This window comes from Equus asinus, chromosome 26, assembly GCF_041296235.1.
Source record: "Equus asinus isolate D_3611 breed Donkey chromosome 26, EquAss-T2T_v2, whole genome shotgun sequence".
NCBI lineage: Eukaryota > Metazoa > Chordata > Mammalia > Perissodactyla > Equidae > Equus > Equus asinus.
Window position 1 is genome coordinate 19505916 of NC_091815.1, and position 20503 is coordinate 19526418.

The 20503-nt window shown below is 39.0% G+C and overlaps 1 protein-coding gene and 1 long non-coding RNA gene across 6 annotated transcripts in view; one reads left to right on the plus strand and one right to left on the minus strand.

The window, feature by feature from the left end:
- Window positions 1–20502, minus strand: part of LOC123281298 (uncharacterized) — a 71223-nt gene extending 50721 nt beyond the window's left edge. For both annotated transcript variants that reach the window (XR_006520734.2, XR_006520735.2), the window contains exon 1: window positions 217–20502. This is a non-coding gene — a long non-coding RNA (uncharacterized lncRNA). The remainder of the gene's footprint in view (window positions 1–216) is intronic.
- The window catches only part of LSM14A (LSM14A mRNA processing body assembly factor), a 98151-nt gene that overhangs the window by 643 nt on the left and 77005 nt on the right, over window positions 1–20503 (plus strand). The window lies entirely within an intron of this gene.

A 20503-nucleotide genomic window follows, 5' to 3' on the forward strand; every position in this document is an offset into this window, starting at 1 on the left:
AAACAAAGCCTGAGTATCCAAAGAATTTTTCCGCCCAGCTTGAGTCCCTGCTGAGTTGCTGATTGTGCAGCACCCCTGGGAGAAATCCCGTCCTTAATTCCGGTTCGCGGCGGCGTTCCTCAGGTGAACCGTAAGTAAGGAGCCCAAATTTGGGGTTGGCGGTGGCCGCGGGCGCCGTCGAGCCGGGCCCATCCCCTCGGCGTCCGCGCTGTTTACCTGCTCAGCCGGAACCCTGCTCGGAGCTGTTGTGCAACCCCCGCTCTCAGAATGCTCGCTGCTCTCGCGTCCACCCCGCTTCTGGAATCCCGCCGGAGAGGGGGGTTCAAGCTGGACCCCGGATCCTCGTTCACAAGGCGGATGCGAGTGGTGGGCGGGCGCCCCGGGACTGGGGTGCGGGGCGTGGGGGCGAGGTCCCCCTGCCCGGGGTGTTCAGCTTTGCCACCGTCGCTGTGGGTTTTGTTTCCGTTCGCACGTGCTGAGCCTTCGCTCCGCCAGGAAGCCAGGAAGAAAATAAACTTTAGCTCCTCATCTTAAAGGAAATCTTACAAGTTTGGAGTACTTAGGAGAGGGAAGCGAGAGAACTAAGGGAATCTTCCCAGCACATCTGGTGGAGGTGTGGAAGGAGCGACATGGTGGGGACGGAGGTCCAGCGGTAGGAAGAAAATTTTCTGGATCTGCGAAAACGGTTTTAATCTTTAGCTGATAGGAGAGTCATTTCATAGTATCAAACGAGTATAGAATGACATTTTTTGGGTGCTCTAGTAGATCCTTTTTAATATCGCTCATGTTGGGACGAATCTTACCCGAGTAGAGTGTCTTAAGTTATTTTATCTTAGTTTCCTTTCTTTTTGTTTCTTTCCCCCCCTAGATGGATGTTTAACTGTATAATGTTTTAATTTTTATGGCTTTATGAAATTATGGAAAAGGCTCTCTTAAGGTTCTTGGTGAGAGCCGTATACAGGTTGAAAACAGCATTTCTCCTTAAAGAGGTTTAACCATTTTTTAAAAAGTATTGTTTTACCTAATCTGAATTTTAAGGTGTCTTGCTAGCTTAGTGACTTATCAGTGAGTTGGTTGTGTTACCTATGCTCCTCACAAAGAAGATCCACACATTTTTAAGATTTCTAATGTAGTAAGTCTTTTAAAAAATGCATGAATATACTCTTTTATGGAAGAACCTAAAAATGTTTATATTTGTTAATGACCCACATTTTTGAAAAATTTGTCTTTTCAACAGCTTCTGGAGCCAATCAACCTGTTATTAGTCTGTAATAGTTAAATTCATATGTCAAACATAACTTTGTTTCTTGTATCATGACTTGATAAATATGTGAGTACAACAGTGAGAAGACTTTTTTAATCATTGAGTTTATGTGTGTACTTACTGGCTTTGATATTTAATCCCACATACATAATATATGCTTTTTCTTAAGCAATATGAGTTATTTAATGTTTAACAGAGGTTTGGGAATTTAATTGTTTTCAAAAACTGGACTTGCCAAATCTTAATATTATTCTACTTATCAGTATCTAATCTAAACCTATTTTATAACTGTCCAATCAACACTGGGCACTTATTTCAAATTTCAGAGCTAAAAGTGGGGTGTTTGGTCTTTGACTTGTTGAGTTATTTGATATCTGAAATTCTGCCTTTTTCAAAATTTGGATGAAGAGTGGCAGTCTAACAGATTAAAGTGAAAGTTTATTCATGAAGTTTAAAATACAGTATGTTTATTTTTTTAATTTTAATTTTTTTATTTCCGTAACATTGGTTTATAACATTATATAAATTTTAGGTATACCTAGTTATATATTTCATTTTTTGTGTGTAAAATACAGTATGTTTAGAATACAGTATATATTTGGATTTAGAGATCCCTGTTACTCTTTTTAAACTATGGATTAAGTTAATCTCTTTGAGTAACATTCTTGGAATTCTCTTTAGGATGTTAATTCCTCCTCGCGCACCCCCCCCCAGTTTCTTTCCTTTTTTTCTTGTGAAGTATAACACATGTTGAAAAGATACATAGATAAAAATGAAATATTTTGAAACAGACATCCTGTAAACTACCACCCAGAGCAAGACAGACAACGCCAGCATCCCAGAAGCCTCCCACCCCCTGCATCTTCCCATCACAACTACTACCCTCTTAAACTAGATATATAAACGTTATTCTGGCGTTTATAGTTTTGTCACTTAAGTTTACATCTCTAATAATAGAGTTTAGTTTTGTCCGTTTTTTAACTTTATCTAAATGGAATCTTGTATATATTTTATTTTGGCTTTTGTTGTGACATAGTATCATGAATATAACACAAGTTTATCCATTCTGCAGTTTTGGATATTCTGCAGTTGATGTTTAAATTGTTTACAGTTTTTGGCTGTTATGAACAGTGCCTTTATGAACATTTATGTTCAAGTGCGCTGATGCATGTTTATGTAATTTTCTTGAGGATATATACTTTGAATTACAGGATCATGGGGAATGTGGGTCTTTATCTTTATTAGGTAATGCCAAGCAGTTTTCCAAAGTAGTTAACTAGTTTTTCTTTCAGTTAATGGTATATGAGAGTTCTAGTTGTTCCACATCCCTCACCAACAGTGGTACTTAGTATCAGATATTTTAATTCTATCTAATCTGGTAGGTATTTGGTTGTTCCTCGTTTTAACCTGCCTGATAACTGAGACGAACACCTTTCCATATCTTGGTTGTTTGGATTTCATCTTTCATGAAGTGCCTTTGAAATCTTTTGCCCATTTTTTCTACTAAATGTGTATCTTTTTCTAGAGTTCAGTATTCTGAATATGAATCCTTTGCTGGATCTATCTGTTGCAAATATCTTTTCCCATTTAATGCTTTCTTTTGGTGAACAGAAGTTCTTCGTTTTAATGTAGACATGTTTTTGTTGTTTTTTTAAAGATTGACACCTGAGCTAACAACTGTTGGCAATCTTTTTTTTTCTTGCCCAAATCCCCCCAGTACGTAGTTGTATATTTTAGTTGTGGGTCCTTCTAGTTGTGGCATGTGGGACGCCGCCTCAGCATGGCCTGATGAGCGGTGCCGTGTCTGCGCCCAGGATCTGAACCAGTGAAACCCTGGGCCACGAAAGCAGAGTGGGCGAACTTAACCACTCAGCCACGGAGCCGGCCCCTAATGTAGACATGTCTATCACTCTTTTCCTTTATGGCTGTTTCTTTTCTTTTAAGGAATTTTTCCCTACCCTGAGGTCATGGAGATACTTTGATTATCTTTTCAAAACATTTTATTTTGCCTTTTCATATTTAGGTCTATAATACACTGAAATTGATTTTTTATATAATGTGACGTATTTAAATCTTTTTGTTTGTTTGTTTTGTTTTGTGAGGAAGATTGGCCCTGAGCTAACATCTGTGCCAGTCTTCCTCTATTTTATGTGGGACACTGCCGCAGCATGGCTTGATGAGTGGTGCTAGGTCTGCATCTGGGATCTGAACCTCCCAACCCCAAGCCACCAAAGCGGAGTGTACAAACTTAACCACTACATCACCAGGCTGACCCTTAAATCTTTAAATTTAGTGAGGGATTCACTTGGTTGTTATGGTCCAGATTATAATTTAGATACTTTACTTGGATATTACTTATACTTTAAATCCATCTGGAACTATAAAATACTCTTGAAATTTTGGACTAGTTATGTTTGATGTGGTATGTAATTAGGGTGACCATATGACCTGGTTTGCCCTGGTGGAAAGTCCCCGTTTGTGCCTGTTGTTTGGGCATAATTAGGAAAACATCCCTTTTCTCTCTTGAAAATGTTCCAGTTTAGATAATAAATTACATAGTCACACTGTATACAATCAAAACCCAATCCCAGAGGTCCTGCTAAATGGATGATGTCCTTTATTTTCTGCTAGAGATTTCACAGACTAGCTCTAGTTCTGTGAAAGTGAAATTGAGGTAAGTTTGATGGGATTTGATACCCAGAATCTTGTAAACGAATGTCAAGAAATCTTAAAGACAACCTAGAAAGACTTTCGGGTCAGTCTGTTAAGTATTTAAGTATGTTAATAGCTAATGTGGGGTGTTTGTTTCTTGTGGCCTTTGTCACAGCTGTTTGTTTTCTTCCTAGCACTGATTATGGTCTATGCATAATCTTCTTTGCTTATTTGCATGTGTTTATTGTCTGTCTTCACCTTTGCCACGGCCCGCCACCCCAGCTCCTGGGATGAACCAATGTTTATTTAATGAATGAGTAAATGGAAATGATTTAGCATTTTAGTTTATTAATTTCATAGAAATCTTTTGGGGATATCTCCAAATAATATTTTTCCATGTTCACAATTGTATTTCTCTTTAAAATTAAAATACCTAAGATCTGTTGCCTTCCCTAACAGAGATTTTTGGAGACTAGGGATACAGAGGATAAAGTCTTGTGACAAAATTGACATTGTTGGGGAGACAGAGTTTTACCTTATGACTCAACCTCAATTATAATTTTCATTTAAAATTTAAGGGAAGAATCATTTCAGGATGTTTGAGGGGACTGCAAAGTGGTGATATGAACTAATAGTTTGTAGGATATTTCCAGCTGTATTTGCACCTTGTCTGAATGTGATGCCCAAGCACATACTAGATCCTGGATACCAAGAGATTCCCCCCCACGTAATGGAAGCACCATAAAGGCGTGCTTTTTTCCTCACTGGTTGCTCTATCCTCAGTGCCTAGAACGGGGCATGGCACATAGCAGGCCCTCAGGAAATCTGTGGTAGAAGATGCCCTCTGGGAACAATTTACCTTTTGTTTTCTCTATGATACTTTAAAGTAATACTTCAGTTAACCATTTTAAAAACTGGATATCATTGAAGTAAAATTTTTTTTTAAGATTTTATTTTTCCTTTTTCTCCCCAAAGTCCCCCTGTACATAGTTGTATATTTTTAGTTATGTGTCCTTGTAGTTGTGGCATGCGGGATGCCGCCCAGGATCTGAGCTGGCAAAACCCTGAGCCACCGAAGCGGAGCGTGCGACTTAACCGCTGGGCCACGGGGCCGGCCCCTGAAGTAAATTTTTTAATAGGTAAAGTGTTAATCTGTAAAATATTTTATTCACAAAAGTCTTATTCTAGTTTTATGGGATTTTTGTTTGTTTGTGGAAGAAAATGTGACCCAAAGGGCCAATTGGAATACTTAGTAGCTCTTAGACCTTGGACAAGTCATTTAACCTTAGCTTTAACTTTGTCTTTTAAATAAGGATAATAATGCCCATCTTTCAGAGTCTTTCTGGAAATTAAAAGAGGTAGTATCAAAAGTAACTAGTTTATTGTAGGTGCTTGATAGAGAGTAGGTATCTCATTGTTATTTCCAACCACCATCTCTATCTCTGTCTAGGTACTCAGTCTCTAGTACCCCAACTCCATCAGTCATTGAGGCCTGCTATAGTCTACACTCTGTGGATCTTACTACCTTTCATTGTCCCATGAAACTTTACTTCCCTCTTTATCCTGCTTAAATTCTACAAGCACTTGTTACAATCAGTACCAGCATATACTCTCAACCCTTCTTCCTCTCCTGCTTTCTTGCACAAGCTTGGAGAAACCACAACCCTGATTCTGTTAGCACAGACATGCTGACCAGTTTCACTTTAGATTTATGTTCTCTAACCCTTGCAGTCATGATTACTTCCCAGTAGTCATACTATTTTCCCATAGTGCATTCATTTTGTTTTTCCGCATGACTATATTTCATTCCTTCTGTTTTCCTCAGACCTCCAGCCCCTACTCCCTGATCTTCACTTTCAGCCTGTGAACCTTGCTTCTTATTTAATTAAGAAAAGAGTAGCAAACAGAAGAGAATTTTTGATCAACTCATCCCACATGTACCCAGTTACCTGCATCTGTGCCCCAAACCTCTACCCTTTCTCCGGTCAATATAGATAAACTGTTCTACTCTCTAAGGCCATCTTCCACTTGTGTAATAGGTTTCATCCCCTCTCGATGATTCAAGGACAGTGCTCCAGCAATTCTCTACTCTCTCTCCTGTGTATTCAGTTTTTCCTTATCTACCAAATCCTCCTTGTCTCCTTACAGATATGCTGTTGCTTCACCCATCTTAAAAACGTCAGCAACAACAACAAAAGCTCTGCTACTCTTAACTGCATTTCCTCTTTTCTCTCTACTGCCCCATTTTTGTCCTTCCTTTTGCACTAAAAGTCCTTGAAGGAGTTGTCTGTACTACTTGTTTTTGTTATTTTTTGAACCCACTTTATTTAGGTTTTTCTTCCCACAGATGAGAAACTGTACTTATCTAGGTTACCAAAGACTTCCATGTTGTTAAATCTAGTGGTTGATTCCTATCCTCAGTCTGCTTGACTGATCAGCAGTATATGGCGCAATTGGTCTGTTCGTAAAACACATCACTTGACGTTACCTTGGTTTTCTCATACCTCACTGGTTACATCTCAGTCTCCTTTATTCTTTCTTCAACTCCTAAACTTCCAAATGTTGGAGAGCTCCAGGGATTAGTTCTCTCTTTTTTTTCCCTTTTAAAAATTATTTACTTATTTATTTTATCATCTGCACTCTTCTCTTGATGATATCATCCAGTTCGTAGCTTCAAATACTGTTTATACATTACTGACTGCTATCTCCAGCCTGGACCTCTCCTGTGAACTCATAACTTGTATATCCAACTGCCCCTTTAACGTCTCATCCTGGAGGGATGTCTGCTAGGCGTCTCCCATTCAGTATGCCCCAAACCTTTTTCTTCACAGCCTTCTCCATCTAATCAAATGGCAACTCATTATTTTAGTTGGTAAGACCAAAAACCTTTGAGTCATCCTTAATTCCTCGGTTCCTCTCACACCTCATATGTGTTTCTGATCCTATCAACTCAGCTTTCAAAATATATCTAGAATTTGACCTCTTACCACCTCTGCTGCTCTACTCTGGTCCATTAACTCTCACCAGTCTATGCAGAGGGGTTCCTGCTTCTTGCTTACAATGTTGATCTCTTACTTGCTTCTCTTTTTCCCCCAATATTGCTCAAGTTATCTTTGTCATTTTAAAAGAAACTTGGAATTTGTGGGTGGCAAATTTTCTTAGTGAACTTTTGTTTTTCTTGATTACTTGATTGATTGGTCAGTTATGTCACTCTAAATTCAGAATCTTTTTTCTATAGAACTTTGAAGTTAATTTGTTGTCTTCTCACATTCTGGTGTTGCTGATGCCAATCTGATTCTCAGTCACTTTTTTCTCTGGAAGCTTTTATCCTTGGAGTTCAGAAATGTTACCCCACTGGTGTGTTTTTTTCCTTAGTGATTCTCTGTGGACCTTGTAAATCTGAAGACTCAAGTCTCTTACCTAATGAATTTACTCTCTGTCTCTCAAATTAGTTTCTGTTCCTCCCCACCCCTGTTTGTTTTGTTTTGTTTCTGAATTCCTATTGGATGCATTTATCTTTTTTTTCTTTTGGTTTTATATTTTTATATCTCTGTCTCTTGGTTTTATAGTTTGAGAGATTAAAATATAAAACCAACCACAAGGAAGAATGCTCAACTGAAAGCAGCTTCAAGAGTCAAGATTAAATTTAGACTGCAGATTGGACATGCGTTTACTTTTCCTTCCTGTTGATAAATCATACTAAAACTACATGAGAGGGACTTTTTAGAAAAGACATAAACCAATAGAGAACAGAGTAGACTTGGAAAGGAGACAACAGCAACAAAATTTTGGAGGCTGAAAAGCAAATGGATGAGTTTAAATGACTTCTTAGCAGAATTGAGAAAGCTGCAACGTAAGTAGGGGCAGTGAGTAAAGCCAAGTAGTAACCGGATTTGCACCCAAACTCCTAAAAGGCTCAGGAATTGGCATCGTCAGGCGCAATGGAAACTAGAAGACTATGAAGTAATTAGAGGTGAAGATAGAGCTAATACTGGAAGATGAACTCAAAATTTATTTCAATAGTTGTCAGATTTCCAAGTCCCCTTTTCACACAACTGGATAACTACTCTTCTCCAACACTGGTATTCTATGGAGGAGGTAACATAGAGGTTCTGGAGAAACCTAAGCACAGTTGAAAGCAAAGGGACTTGCCACACTAAAGATGGCATGGAACAAATGGGGCATAGGGGAAGCTTGCATCTGCCTGGTGCTTATTATTTAATAAGCTGTTCATTTAAGAGAATTACTGAGCGCTTAGTGTGACAACATGCTAGACACTGTGCTAGATGCTAGGAATCAAAAGCGAACAATACAGATAACGTTCTTGAGGACACGACATCTAAGCTAGGGCCTGACAGATAAGTCGCGATTAGCCACATGAGGAGGATATCTAGGAAGAAGTGTCTGGTCTCAGGCCTCAGGACGTTTGCAGTCTAACAGGGAAGCAAACACAGAAACAACTACAAAGTCCAAAACTCTTATCCTGGCCCACAACACCTTGCAGCTCACTTAAGCTGGGACCACACTGGCTATCGTATTTAGGTCTTCAGGTCAATCGGGTTCCTTCAGATTTGGGGGCTTTTTACAAGATTCCCTTGAATTGGATGTTCTTCCCCCACTCTTCACGTGGCTGTTGAAGAAATGAACAGTGCAACAGATTGAGAAAGAAGTCACAAAGGAAAGAGAAGAACTAACAGCTCTGGAGGGCTCGAGTACCAATAAAAATGTGTCGAATAATAAACTCAGAGGCGCCCTCCCCTTTTATTTTGCTTCCACTGCTAAATTTATCTTAATTTATTTAGTTTGTCGTTTGAATGGTAGGCTGGTAAGTCTGGGTTTTCTTGGTGGATTGTAGGGAGCCATTGAAAGTTTTTAGCCAATAAAGTGATATGTTAAAGTCTAGCTTTCGGAAGTTTATACTGACAGCATTGTGCAAAAATTGGTTGGGGGCGAGGGGAGACTCTGACAATGGTGAGGTCAGTTGGAATATTTTAAGAGTTTGGGAAAGAAGAACTATAAGCCTAAACTAGTAATACAGAGAGGAAGGAACGGATACATGAGAAATCAGGATAGTGGGTTGGCCTTTAAAAAATTGACTAGACAAGGAACAGGGGGAAATTGAATGATGGTACCTATAGTGGTTCCTGTCAACCAGAATTGGGAATGAATCATGAGGGAATCAAGTCTATCTTTCTAGATTCTGCTTGAGCATCATCACCCCTGCAAAGCCTTGCCAGATTCTCCTAATCAGGAAGTGTTAGGTATACCTTCTGTGTTCTCATTTTACTTTCTGTTTTCTTTTTGTGCTTATGAAGCTTTTCTTATATGTTTCACTAGTATCCATCAGCATCTTTTCCCCTTTGTGTCCTTTGTCCATGGCAAATTAACCACTTGTTGATCACATGAAGGGTTATTGTTTCTGAAGTTTTTTCCTTGGTCAGGGAATGTGTAGTTGAACAACTTGATATTTAATAGAAAAAGACTGTGATAAGTGAAGACAGTGTTGAGGATATATTATTTTCTCAGATTAGTGATAATGAGTATAGATCAATTTTCTTTTGCCATCCTGCGCTTTATAGAAATGTTTCGGGATCTCTTATCTACAATTTCAAAGAGATCCTTGTAAATGTGTTTTGCATTATTACTGTTGTTTTGTTAGTGCATCACCATCTGAATTTTCAGATTGGTGTTTTGGTTTTACAATTCTCTCATCATGCCACTCTCTCTAAATTCTTATTCTCACTAGTCATTATTCCCTTAAACTCAGTCTGAAATTCTCATGGTCAGAGAAAGGTATATCTGAGTAGATCTGCATATATTAGTAATCCAAGGGGAAGAATCTTGCATGGAGGAAGCAAGTGAAGTTGCAAATGAGAGGAGCTAATTAACTGAGCAAGGTCTCAAACCCATAATTGTGGGCAATGACTTTGGATTAAAAGAAATGTAAGGGTCTTACTTCCCGCCAAGATTGCAAGGAAGAGGGAAGAAAATGAGTGGAGACAATGAAGTATATTAATGAAAAGGACAAGATGGCTTTGGGTCTTTAAGTCAAACAGGAGGTTACTTTATCTTTTAGAGTTAAATGGTAAGGAGTTAGTTTTAAGAATATTTTGGAAAGGTGAGGGGAAAGTCATCTGGGTCATGAACTCTGGAGGTGGCAGTAGTTTTTTACCTTCCAGTCACCAGTGATTGGCATGTAATAAGCACTGAAGAGATTGAAAATATTGCAGAGAGGAGGTCAGTAGTAATGTGTCTATTAGGGGTGACTAGTCTGTAGTGGGTACAGGAAGAGATGATAAAGGCCGAGGACAGATGTTTCGCTCAGTGCAGTAACATTCCCTGACAGAAAGAAAGTAGTGTGGGTAAGGGTGAAGAGGGAGCTGAAGAAAAGAATGCAGGTGTGCAGAAAGTGGAGGTTTCTGGAGGCAGGCTGTGATCTGTTTCAAAGAGCAGGCCTGTGGAATCTTATTTCTTAAATCTTCCCTCCTGGGGCCGGCCCCGTGTTTGAGTGGTTAAGTTCACACGCTCTGCTTTAGCCAGGGTTTCGCCGGTTCAGACCCTGGCAGACATGGCACCACTCATCAAAGCCATGCTGAGGCGGCGTCCCACATGCCGCAACTGGAAGGACCCACAACTAAACATACACAACTATGTACCCTGGTGCTTTGGGAGAAAAAAGGAAAAATAAAACCTTTAAATCTTCCCCCCAAGTAAAAGATCCAGAGCCTGCTTACTACCACCCTGCCATCAGGCTCTGTGCAAGGGTTCTACATCGTAGAAGAGAGAGCTTTAAAAATGGTGCTCTTTCAGTACTTAATTAAACCTTGTATTAAACCCATATATAACAGCTTCTTCCAAATGTGCAGTCTCTCACATGGTTTCAGCAGGAGTTAGTGTATGTTACTGGATGTACAACCAGTACTGTGCTGATGGATACATATCAGAAAGATGAAAAATACCAAGTTCAACTTTTTTTTTTTTTTTTTTTTGAGGAAGATTAGCCCTGAGCTAATATCTGCTGCCAGTCCTCCTCTTTTTGCTGAGGAAGACTGGCCCTGAGCTAACATCCCATGCCCATCTTCCTCTACTTTATCTGTGGGACGCCTACCACAGCATGGCTTGTCAAGCGGTGCCAAGTCTTCACCCGGGATCTGAACCAGCAAACCCCGGGCCACCGAAGCGGAACGTGTGCACTTAACCGCTGCACCACCGGGCCGGCCCCCAAGTTCAACTTTTAACCACATTTTTTCCCCTGGTTTGATGCTTTTGCATATATACTGTTTTTTAAACATGCTGTTTTTTCTGTTTTTGTGTCCTGTTGATGTCCAGTTATTTCTTTTTGCTGTAAATAGTCATTCTCCCATTTTATTCTAAGTAGTTTTATTGTATGATAACTTTAAGACTGTATCATAAATCTTATTCTAGATTTCTATTTGAACTTAGCCTTAGTTTCCTAACTTACATTTGGGCATTTCTTGAATAATTCAACCTTTTGTTTATTGCTCTCACACTGTGGTATTCAACAGACTTGTTTTTCTCATCAATCAATATTAGAGCCTAATGTATAATTTTTAGCTTGTGTCAAAAAGTTTAGGCTTTTGGAAAATATTAGTGATGTCATTTTGGAGGTACAGACTATACTTAACTATGATATGATATGATTATCATACTTAGAAAGCTTTGGTATTTTATAATAAGATATTATGTTGGGGAGTTGGTGGTTACAGCTCTTGCCTCTAGCCAGGTACAAGTTTTAATTAATACACTGGTAACCAAGTTTGGCATTAGTATGATGCTTGAACTTGTCTTGATCTAGACATAGAAATTTTTTTAGATAAATGATGTTTAGTCAGAACTCTGTTTCCATTAAAAAAAAAAAGGACAATCATGGGATGGGATGCATTTCTACTAATAAATCTTTGCTATTGTTTATATCCAGAAATAGGGTCTTGATTGTACTCTTTAAGACTAACAGAAAATTGTTTTCCCTGTTTCCCACTCTCTTTTGTTAAACAACGGCCTAAAACTTAGGCTTTTCTAGTTTGAGAAATAAGAAAAACTAGAATATTTATTAAAGCAACGTAGCAACATAATGAAGTTTAGAATGTACAGGACAACCATTCATAGATTCAGCATTCTAATCCAACTATTGTTATCATTTGTGTATTCTCTTCCAGGCTATATTTGTAGGTGTGTATGTGTGTTTTATTGAGGTGAAATTCACGTAACATACAATTAACCATTATAAAGTGTATGATTCAGTGGCTTTTAGTCTGGTCACAATGTTGTGCAAATACTGCCTCTTCTTATTTTCAGACATTTTTCATCGCCTTAGAAGAATACCGCTGCTCATTAAGTAATCCCTCCCCATTTGCCCTTTCCCCCAGTAACGGCTAATCTGCTTTCTGTTGCTATGGCTTTTCCTATTCTGAATATATCGTAACAAGGGGGTCAGTATGTGATGTTTTGTGTCGGGCTTCTTCCATTTAGCATAATTGCTTTGGAGCTTCATTCTAGCTGTAACGTGTGTCAACGTTTCGTTCTTTTTTATGGCTGAATAATATCCATGTGTATGTGTATAAATATAAAAAACACGATTTGTTTATCCATTCATCTGTTGATGGGCATTTGGGTTGTTTCCACCCTTTGACTATTATGAATAATACTGGTTTAAACATTTGTGTACAAGTTTCTGTGTGGACATAGATTTTTACCCTTATGAGAGAAATTGCTGGGTCATATGGTAATTCTGTGTTTAATTTTTTGAGGAACCACCAAGCTGTTCTCCACAACATTCCCATTTTACATTTCCACCAGCATTGCACAGGGATTCCTATTTCTCCACATCCTCACAAATCTTTATTATTTTCTGCTTTTAGTATTAAAGCCCCATCCTAGGAGTTGTGAAGTGGTATTTCACGATGGTTTTGATTTGCATTTTCATAATGACCAATGATACTAAACATCTTTTCCTAAGCTTGTTGGCTGTTTGTATGTCTTTTTTTGAGAAGTACCTGTTCAAGTTTTTGCCCATTTTTAATTGGATTGTTTTTCTTTTTGTTGTTGAGTTGTTGAGTTCTTTATATATCCTACATATTAAACCCTTACATATGACGTGCAAATATTTCTCCAATTCCAGAGCTTATCTTTTAATATTCTCAATATTGTTCTTTAATACATAGGTTTTAATTTTTATGAAGTTCAATTTGTCTGTTTTCTCATTTGTTGCTTGTGCTTTTAGTGTCAAATCTAAGAATCCATTGTCAAATTCAAGGTCATAAGATTTACTCCTATGTTCTCTCTTAATGGTTTTATAGTTTTGGCTCTTAGATTTAGGTTGTTGACTCAGTAAAAGAAAAACTCTGTTTCTCTTTTACTCTCGATACTTCTGGCCACCAAATGCTTGGGGGTTTTTCCCCCCACATCTACCAATTCTCCAACTCCCTGGACACCAATTGGGTGTCCTACAATTTAATTCAATTTTGACACTATCTGAGGGTAGTGTCATATCCCAAAGGTTAGGAGATCAGTCCCACAAGACTACCACACACACACTTCATCCGCCAGTCTCAAGTCCCAGGTTGTGACCTGTACTTCTAACTGGCTATAAATTGGGGGTTCCCATGACCCCCTCCTTGCTTTGATCATTTGCTAAAATGGCTTGCGGAACTCAGAAAAACAATTTACGTATTAGATTACTGGTTTATTATAAAAGGATAAAACTCAGAACAGCCAGATGGGAGATATGCATAGGGCAAGATATGTGGGAGGGGAGTGCAGAGCTTCTGTGCCTTCTCCAGGCATGTCACTCTCCTGGCACCTGCACATGTTCACCAACCCAAAAGGTCTCCAGACCCTGTCGTTCAGGGATTCTTAGGCTTAATCATGTAGACATGATCAATTATCAACTCAGTCTCCAATCCTTCTCCCCACCCCAGTGAATAGGGGGTGAGGCTGAAAGTTCCAAGCTAAGAATCATAGCTTGGTCTTTCTGGTGACCAGCCCCTTTCCTGAATCTATCCAGGAGCCCACCAAGAGTCTCCTCATTAGAACAAAAGATATATTCTTATCACCCAGGAAATTCCAGGAGATTTAGGAACTCTGTCAGGAATCAGGGCCAAAGACCAAATATTAGAACAAAAAATGCTCTTAGTAGATTTATCTCTTAGGAAATTACAGAGTGTCAGGGAGCTCTGCCCAAAAGCTGCTAACAAAGACCAAAATATATATTTCTTATTATGGCAAAGTATCATACCCACTTTGAGTTAATTTTTGTATATGGAGTAAGGTAGGGTTCCAACCTCATTCTTTTGTATGTAGTTATCCAGTTGTCCCAGAACAATTTTTTGAAGAGACTGTTCTTTCCTCATTGAATGATCTTGGACCCTTGTCTAAAATCAGTTGGCCATGGATGTTTGGATTTATTTCTGGACTTCCTGTTTTGTTCCATAAATCTATATGTCTGTCCTTAGGCCAGTACCACGCTGTTATGACTGTTATAGCTTTGTAGTAAATTTTGAAATCAGGAAGTGCCCGGCTCAAAGCCCTAACCCCTCTAATCACATGACTGTTTTTTCTAGTGACCATTTATTTATTATATGAAAATATTCTCCCATAATTTACTAAAGTGTTTTCGTGGTTTTGTTTCTTAATCCATCTGGAGTTTCCTCTGGTGTAAGGTGTATCCCAAGACCATTGATTGAAGAGCCCTTTATTAGATACGGCACCTTGTCATCAGGTCCTGAGGCCACTTTGTGAAAAGCTCCCTCTGGGGTCAAACGCAGAACACCTGGATGGTCTGAGGGGCACAGGCACACCAGTCAGGACAGACTGACTGACTTGCTGTGTGGCAAGGAGGATGCAGCTTGGGGAAGGTGGTGGTGGTGGAGATGGAGAGAAGTAGAACATTCCAGAAATATTTAGGAGCCAAAATCAAGAGGATTGGTAATGAATTAGATTGGGGGCCTTAGGGAGAGGCAGGTGCTAGGGATGACCTCCCGGTTTCCAGGTTGTGTAACAAGTGGTGATGGGCTTGCAGACATAAGACAGCTGGATGGTTATTAGGGATCCAGAGACCCCATAGCTGAGAAGGAAAGCGAGGTTGCATGGGGTCTGGAAGGCTCTGACCCACCCCTCTGTGGCTCCTTTGCTCTCGCTGAGGTTATGTGGGACCCCACCCCACAGCTCCATTCTCTCTTCCTACTGGCTCCTCATCAAGGCCCTTGGGTCTCACTCCCAACAACTGCATTGGCCCAGCCCAGCTTACTGACTGGTTCCTCTGAAATTGTGTCCCGTTCTTTCCAGTCAGCTCTGCCAAGGGGCTGGGCTCCGTGGGGTCACCAATTTTGCACTGTGGACTCAGTAGACACTAGTGTGAGGGGGAAATTATCACCGCTCTGCTTTTTCAGTTAGGAATTTCATTCAGCTTCTATTAATACACACTAACAATAACAGTGGCTTAAACCTGGTGGAAATTGATTTTTCTCTTATAATAAAAGAAGGCCAAAAGTCGACAGTTCCAGGCTGGTGTGGAAGCTCCATGAAGCTACCAGGATCTGGCCTCCTGGGTTCTTGCTCAGCATCTGCTCTGTGCAGTTTTGTAATCTGCCTCATATACATAACATGTTTAATGTTATTGTATATTTACTTTTTGATGTTACAAATTGTATAGCAGTCTATTTTGAAAAAAAGTGGTCAGTTGTAGAATTCTAAGTAAAAATTGCATTTGATAAATCATGTTATTTTGGTGAGCTTAAGTATTTTTAAGACTAACCCCTTTCTTTAAGTACCTTTTCACCATTGCTTGCCCAGTAACTTCCACACTGGTCGTCTGCTTCCATTTTCATTTTATTTTCCGCAGTTGCAGAAGGACGAATACTGTAGAATGATGGTTGCCAGGTGCTAGGGGTAGGGAGAAATGGAGAGTTGTGGTTCAACAGGTATAAGGTTTCAGTTAAGCAAGATGATAAAGTTCTGGAGCTCTGCTATATAACGTTTTGCTCATAGTTAGCAATATTGTACTGTATACTTAAAAATTTAAGAGGGTTGGGGCTGGCCCCGTGGCCGAGTGGTTAACTTTGCGCGCTCCGCTGCAGGCGGCCCAGTGTTTCGTTGGTTCGAATCCTGGGCGCGGACATGGCACTGCTCATCAAACTGTGCTGAGGCAGCATCCCACATGCCACAACTAGAAGGACCCACAATGAAGAATATACAACTATGTACCAGGGGTTTTGGGGAGAAAAAGGGAAAAAATAAAATCTTTAAAAAAGAAAAATTTAAGAGGGTAGATCTTATATGTTCTTACCATGGTTAAAAAAAAGAATTGAAATGATAACATTAACAAAAATGGTGGCGAAGTATACCCAACAATTAAGTTGTTTGTCAGCTTAAAAGAGAAGATTGAACCTAGCTTGATGGAAGAAGGTATAAAGAAGAGAGTTGAGGAGACAAGAAGACAGGGAAAGAGTTCATAGAGTTCAGAGAGAATCTTGGCAATAAGCACTTCTAAGACTGAGTATGTAGCTGATAGCCAAGAACAAACTTGGGAAGGGTGGGCATCATATAGTATTCTTCCATGGCTTGCTGTGTTTAGCTGCTGTTACCTACAAGTGCAAAAAATAAAAAGTTAGGAAAAATTGAAGATGTGCCATTGTGATTTCCGACTGTACTGACATAATTCCCTTACCAATTGTACATGAACTACTTCATGTGTTGAAATGTGTTGTAGCAGAACAGTACTGGTAATTTTCTACCTTTTCTGTGCTTGTCATGCCCTCTTTCTCCTCTCAGTGCCCTGGTTTCAACCTTCACCACCTCTCATTTGTTCTGTTTCAGCCATATCTGCCCTTCTGATCTCTTCTAATTAATTTGTTATTTATAAAGTTACAAGCCTTGTCTGTTGGAAACATTGAATCTGTTCAAACCAGCCTCTGTCATTAGAACATGTTTTTCAAATTCCTTGTATGTGCAAATTATTCTTCGTGGTCTCTACTTTCATACTTTTTCATTTTATCCTTTCTGCTGTATGGTAGAGGTTTTTTTCACAGCATGTTTTGGAAAGTATGTTCTTAGTTTTAAACTGTTTTTGGTTACCTTTAGGACCTCAAATAACAAATTTTTAAGCCTACATATTTTAATTTATCAACATCCCCCAAAATTTTATCAAATGACTCTGTACTATAAAAGATGAGAGTATTAGGGCTGGTGGTGTAGTGGTTAAGTTCACGTGCTCCGCTTCAGCAGCCTGGCGTTCACAGTTTTGGATCCTGTGTGCGGACCTATACACCGCTCTTCAGGTCATGCTGTGGCAGTGTCCTACCTGCAAAAAAATAGAGGAATACTGGCACAGATGTTAGCTCAGTGACAATCTTCCTCACCCAAAAAAAGAGAAAAAAGATGAGAGTATTAATTTGTGTATTTCCTTTGTATTTTCCTCTTTTTCCAGCCATCTTTGTCTCCCAGTTTTTGTTAGAATACTTTGTGGTATAGATACTGTCTTGACTTATTTTGTTACACTTTGTAACTTTGTAGCCTTTTTCAGAACTATTAAATTTACATTCTGTTCTAGGTCCATAGCAAATTGTCACGTACATTTCTGTCCTTAAATGAATTTATTGTCCATCTCTTCTGTCTTGATACGGCTGTTTCTGTGAGTTCTTTATTTTGATATAGCAAAGGATAAGTCTGTGTATGGCTTATAGTGCAGTAATTTATTTTCTGGAAATACAATGAATCCTTTTTGATCAAATTTGGGTCTTCATGTCAGGAAATTTATCTTTAATTATGTTTTTTTCTTATTTATTCTGTTTTTCTCAGAGACAGTCATTAACTAAATGATAGATCTACGTAATCATCATCTTCTCTCTAACCATGTTATTGCCATACTTTTCCTTTACATCTTATTTGCTTTTTCTCAAAATTGTTTTCTATTAATGACTCGGTTTTACTGCTTTGACTGTTCTGTTTGTTATTGATGTATTTATTAGTTCTGCTGTTATATTTGTCTTTTCTATTTTTCTTTTTTTAACTCTGTATGCTACCTTTCCTTTCAGTGTAATTTTGATCATATGAGTTTTATTTTTCTTGAGAATGTAAAGCAGTTTTTTCTGAATGGATTTTTCATCTGTCTTTTGAATACATGGTCTAGTTTGAATGGTTTCCATTAGGCCTAGGGAAGCCTAATGCAGCTTTTCTGGTTTTGTAGAAGGAGGGCCTTTGACTTTCCGTGGTCTCTGCTTCAGGATGAACTTATCTGTTACTTTGGAGGCCTAGGGCTTCATGTGTTGTATGGTGGTGGTGGTGGTGGTGGTGCTGAGGTTAGGAGTGAGATTGATTTATTTGTGATTTTCTTAGTCCTGCTTTTTCTAACTCTTCTTTAGCCTTCCTTTTGGATAAAGGACAAAATGTAGAACCTTGACACTTTTGCCCTGGTAAAGTACCATTTGACCACCAGGGGAAGGGGAATTTCAGCTAGTGCATTCCACATCTTTTCCCTTATCGCATCTGTGCCTCTGTGTCTGCATCTGCCAAGTTGGCAATGCCAGTGCAAACTTCTCAGGGCATGCTACATAGGGATTCTGAGAGTGGTCTTTTAGTTTGAACTAACTTGTTTAGTATCTGAATTGATGCTTTTTAATAAAATTTCCTGGTATGAGTTTGAGGTCTTTTTCTGGTTTAGAGATATTTTAATTTTTTTATTTTCTTTAGTTTTGAGGAGGGATATTCTTCTGCAAACCTGTACCTATGCCACTATCTTTCCTGGAAGTCTCATAAGTACTAGAAAGAATTTTTAGGATTAAAAAAGACCATTATTTAAACTGAAATAACATTCGTCGTCAGTCTAGCTCTGAATCACTTCTGAGAGAAACGCCTACATTCAAAACTTTGCACAGTGGAACAGTAAGGGGTTTACTTCCTCTGGGACACTCTTTAATTAACTTCTTATTTGGGACTTCTATATGGATGCAGACATATTCAGAAGTTTCCTGAGACAGTGAACCTGAAACTTCAGTATTCAAAAGAAACTCTTCTGGGATTGGTTTAAAATGCAGATTTCTGGACCCTCTCCCCAGAAAGTCAAATCACTGGATTTGAATGGAATCCCAGAAATCTTTTTAGCTAGCTTACCCTGATGCAGGTGGTCCACAGTTTAATTTTCAGTAATTCTATCTTAATGTTAAAATCTGATTTAAAACCAGTCCTTATGGCCTGTTGGTTAAAGTTAGTTGCTCTCACTACTTTGGCAGCCCAGATTTGGTTCCCCATGCGCAGAACCACACCACTCGTCTGTCAGTAGCCATGCTGTGGTGGCAGCTCACATAGAAGAACTAGAAGGACTTAGAACTAGAATATACCACTATGTACTGGGGCTTTGGGGAGGGAGAAAAAGGAGGAAAATTGGCAGCAAATGTTAGCTCAGGATGAATCTTTCCCAGCAAAAAATAAAAAATAAATTTTTAGAAAATCAGATTTAATTATGAGATAGATGTCTTAGTTAACTAAAGTGTTTCAGGCTGTCCCATGGGGCAGGATAGCTGACAGCTGCTTGGCTCGGCTTCTAGAAGACCTACTGTGTACTCACCAAGATAGATATTTTCTTAACCCTAAAGCTTAAGTTCCAAAACTTGGGGATTTTGTGAACTGGGAAAATCTTCACTCACTACCACCCCCCTCAAACAAGAAATATCACATAGGTTGCCAGTTTTTTATTCTGCTGAATGAGGGCATTAAAAATAAATCAACAGGGGCCGGCCCTGTGGCCAAGTGGTTAAGTTTGCACACTGTGCTTTGGTGGCCCAGGGATTCGTGGGTTCGGATCCTGGGTGCGGACATAGCACTGCTCATCAAGCCATGCTGAGACGGCATCCCACATAGCACAACCAGAAGGACCCAGCACTAGAATATATAACTATGTACTGGGAGGCTTTGGGGAGAAGAAGAAAAAATTTTAAAAAAGAAGGTTGGCAACAGATGATAGCTCAGGTGCCAAGCTTTAAAAAAATAAAATAAAATAAAATAAATCAACAATGAAAGAAAGGACATTTTTAACACCTCCTCGCCACAGCCACCAAAGATATAAATTTTTTTTTAAATGTAAGAAGAACATAGCTTTATAATACAGATAGTTTTTTATTTTTATTTATTTTTTAGATTTGTTTTTTAATTTTTTCCTTTTTCTCCCCAAAGCCCCCCAGTACATAGTTGTATATTCTTCGTTGTGGGTCCTTCTAGTTGTGGCATGTGGGATGCTGCCTCAGTGTGGTTTGATGAGCAGTGCCATGTCCACACCCAGGATTCGAACCAACGAAACAGTGGGCTGCGTGCAGCAGAGCGTGCAAACTTAACCACTTGGCCACGGGGCCAGCCCCATACAGATAGTCTTTTAAATTAACAACATTTAGCTCTAAGCAAACCCACTCTATTTTCCCCTTTTTTAAAAAAAAAAAAATTTATTTAGTTATGTATTAATGAATACCTTCTCATGGACAATATTTAAGACCTGCTGCTTGGTATTTGGAACAGTGCACTTATAAGAGGCACTACCTGAATGTGATGAGTAGATACATACCTCATATCCTCTGTTTTCTT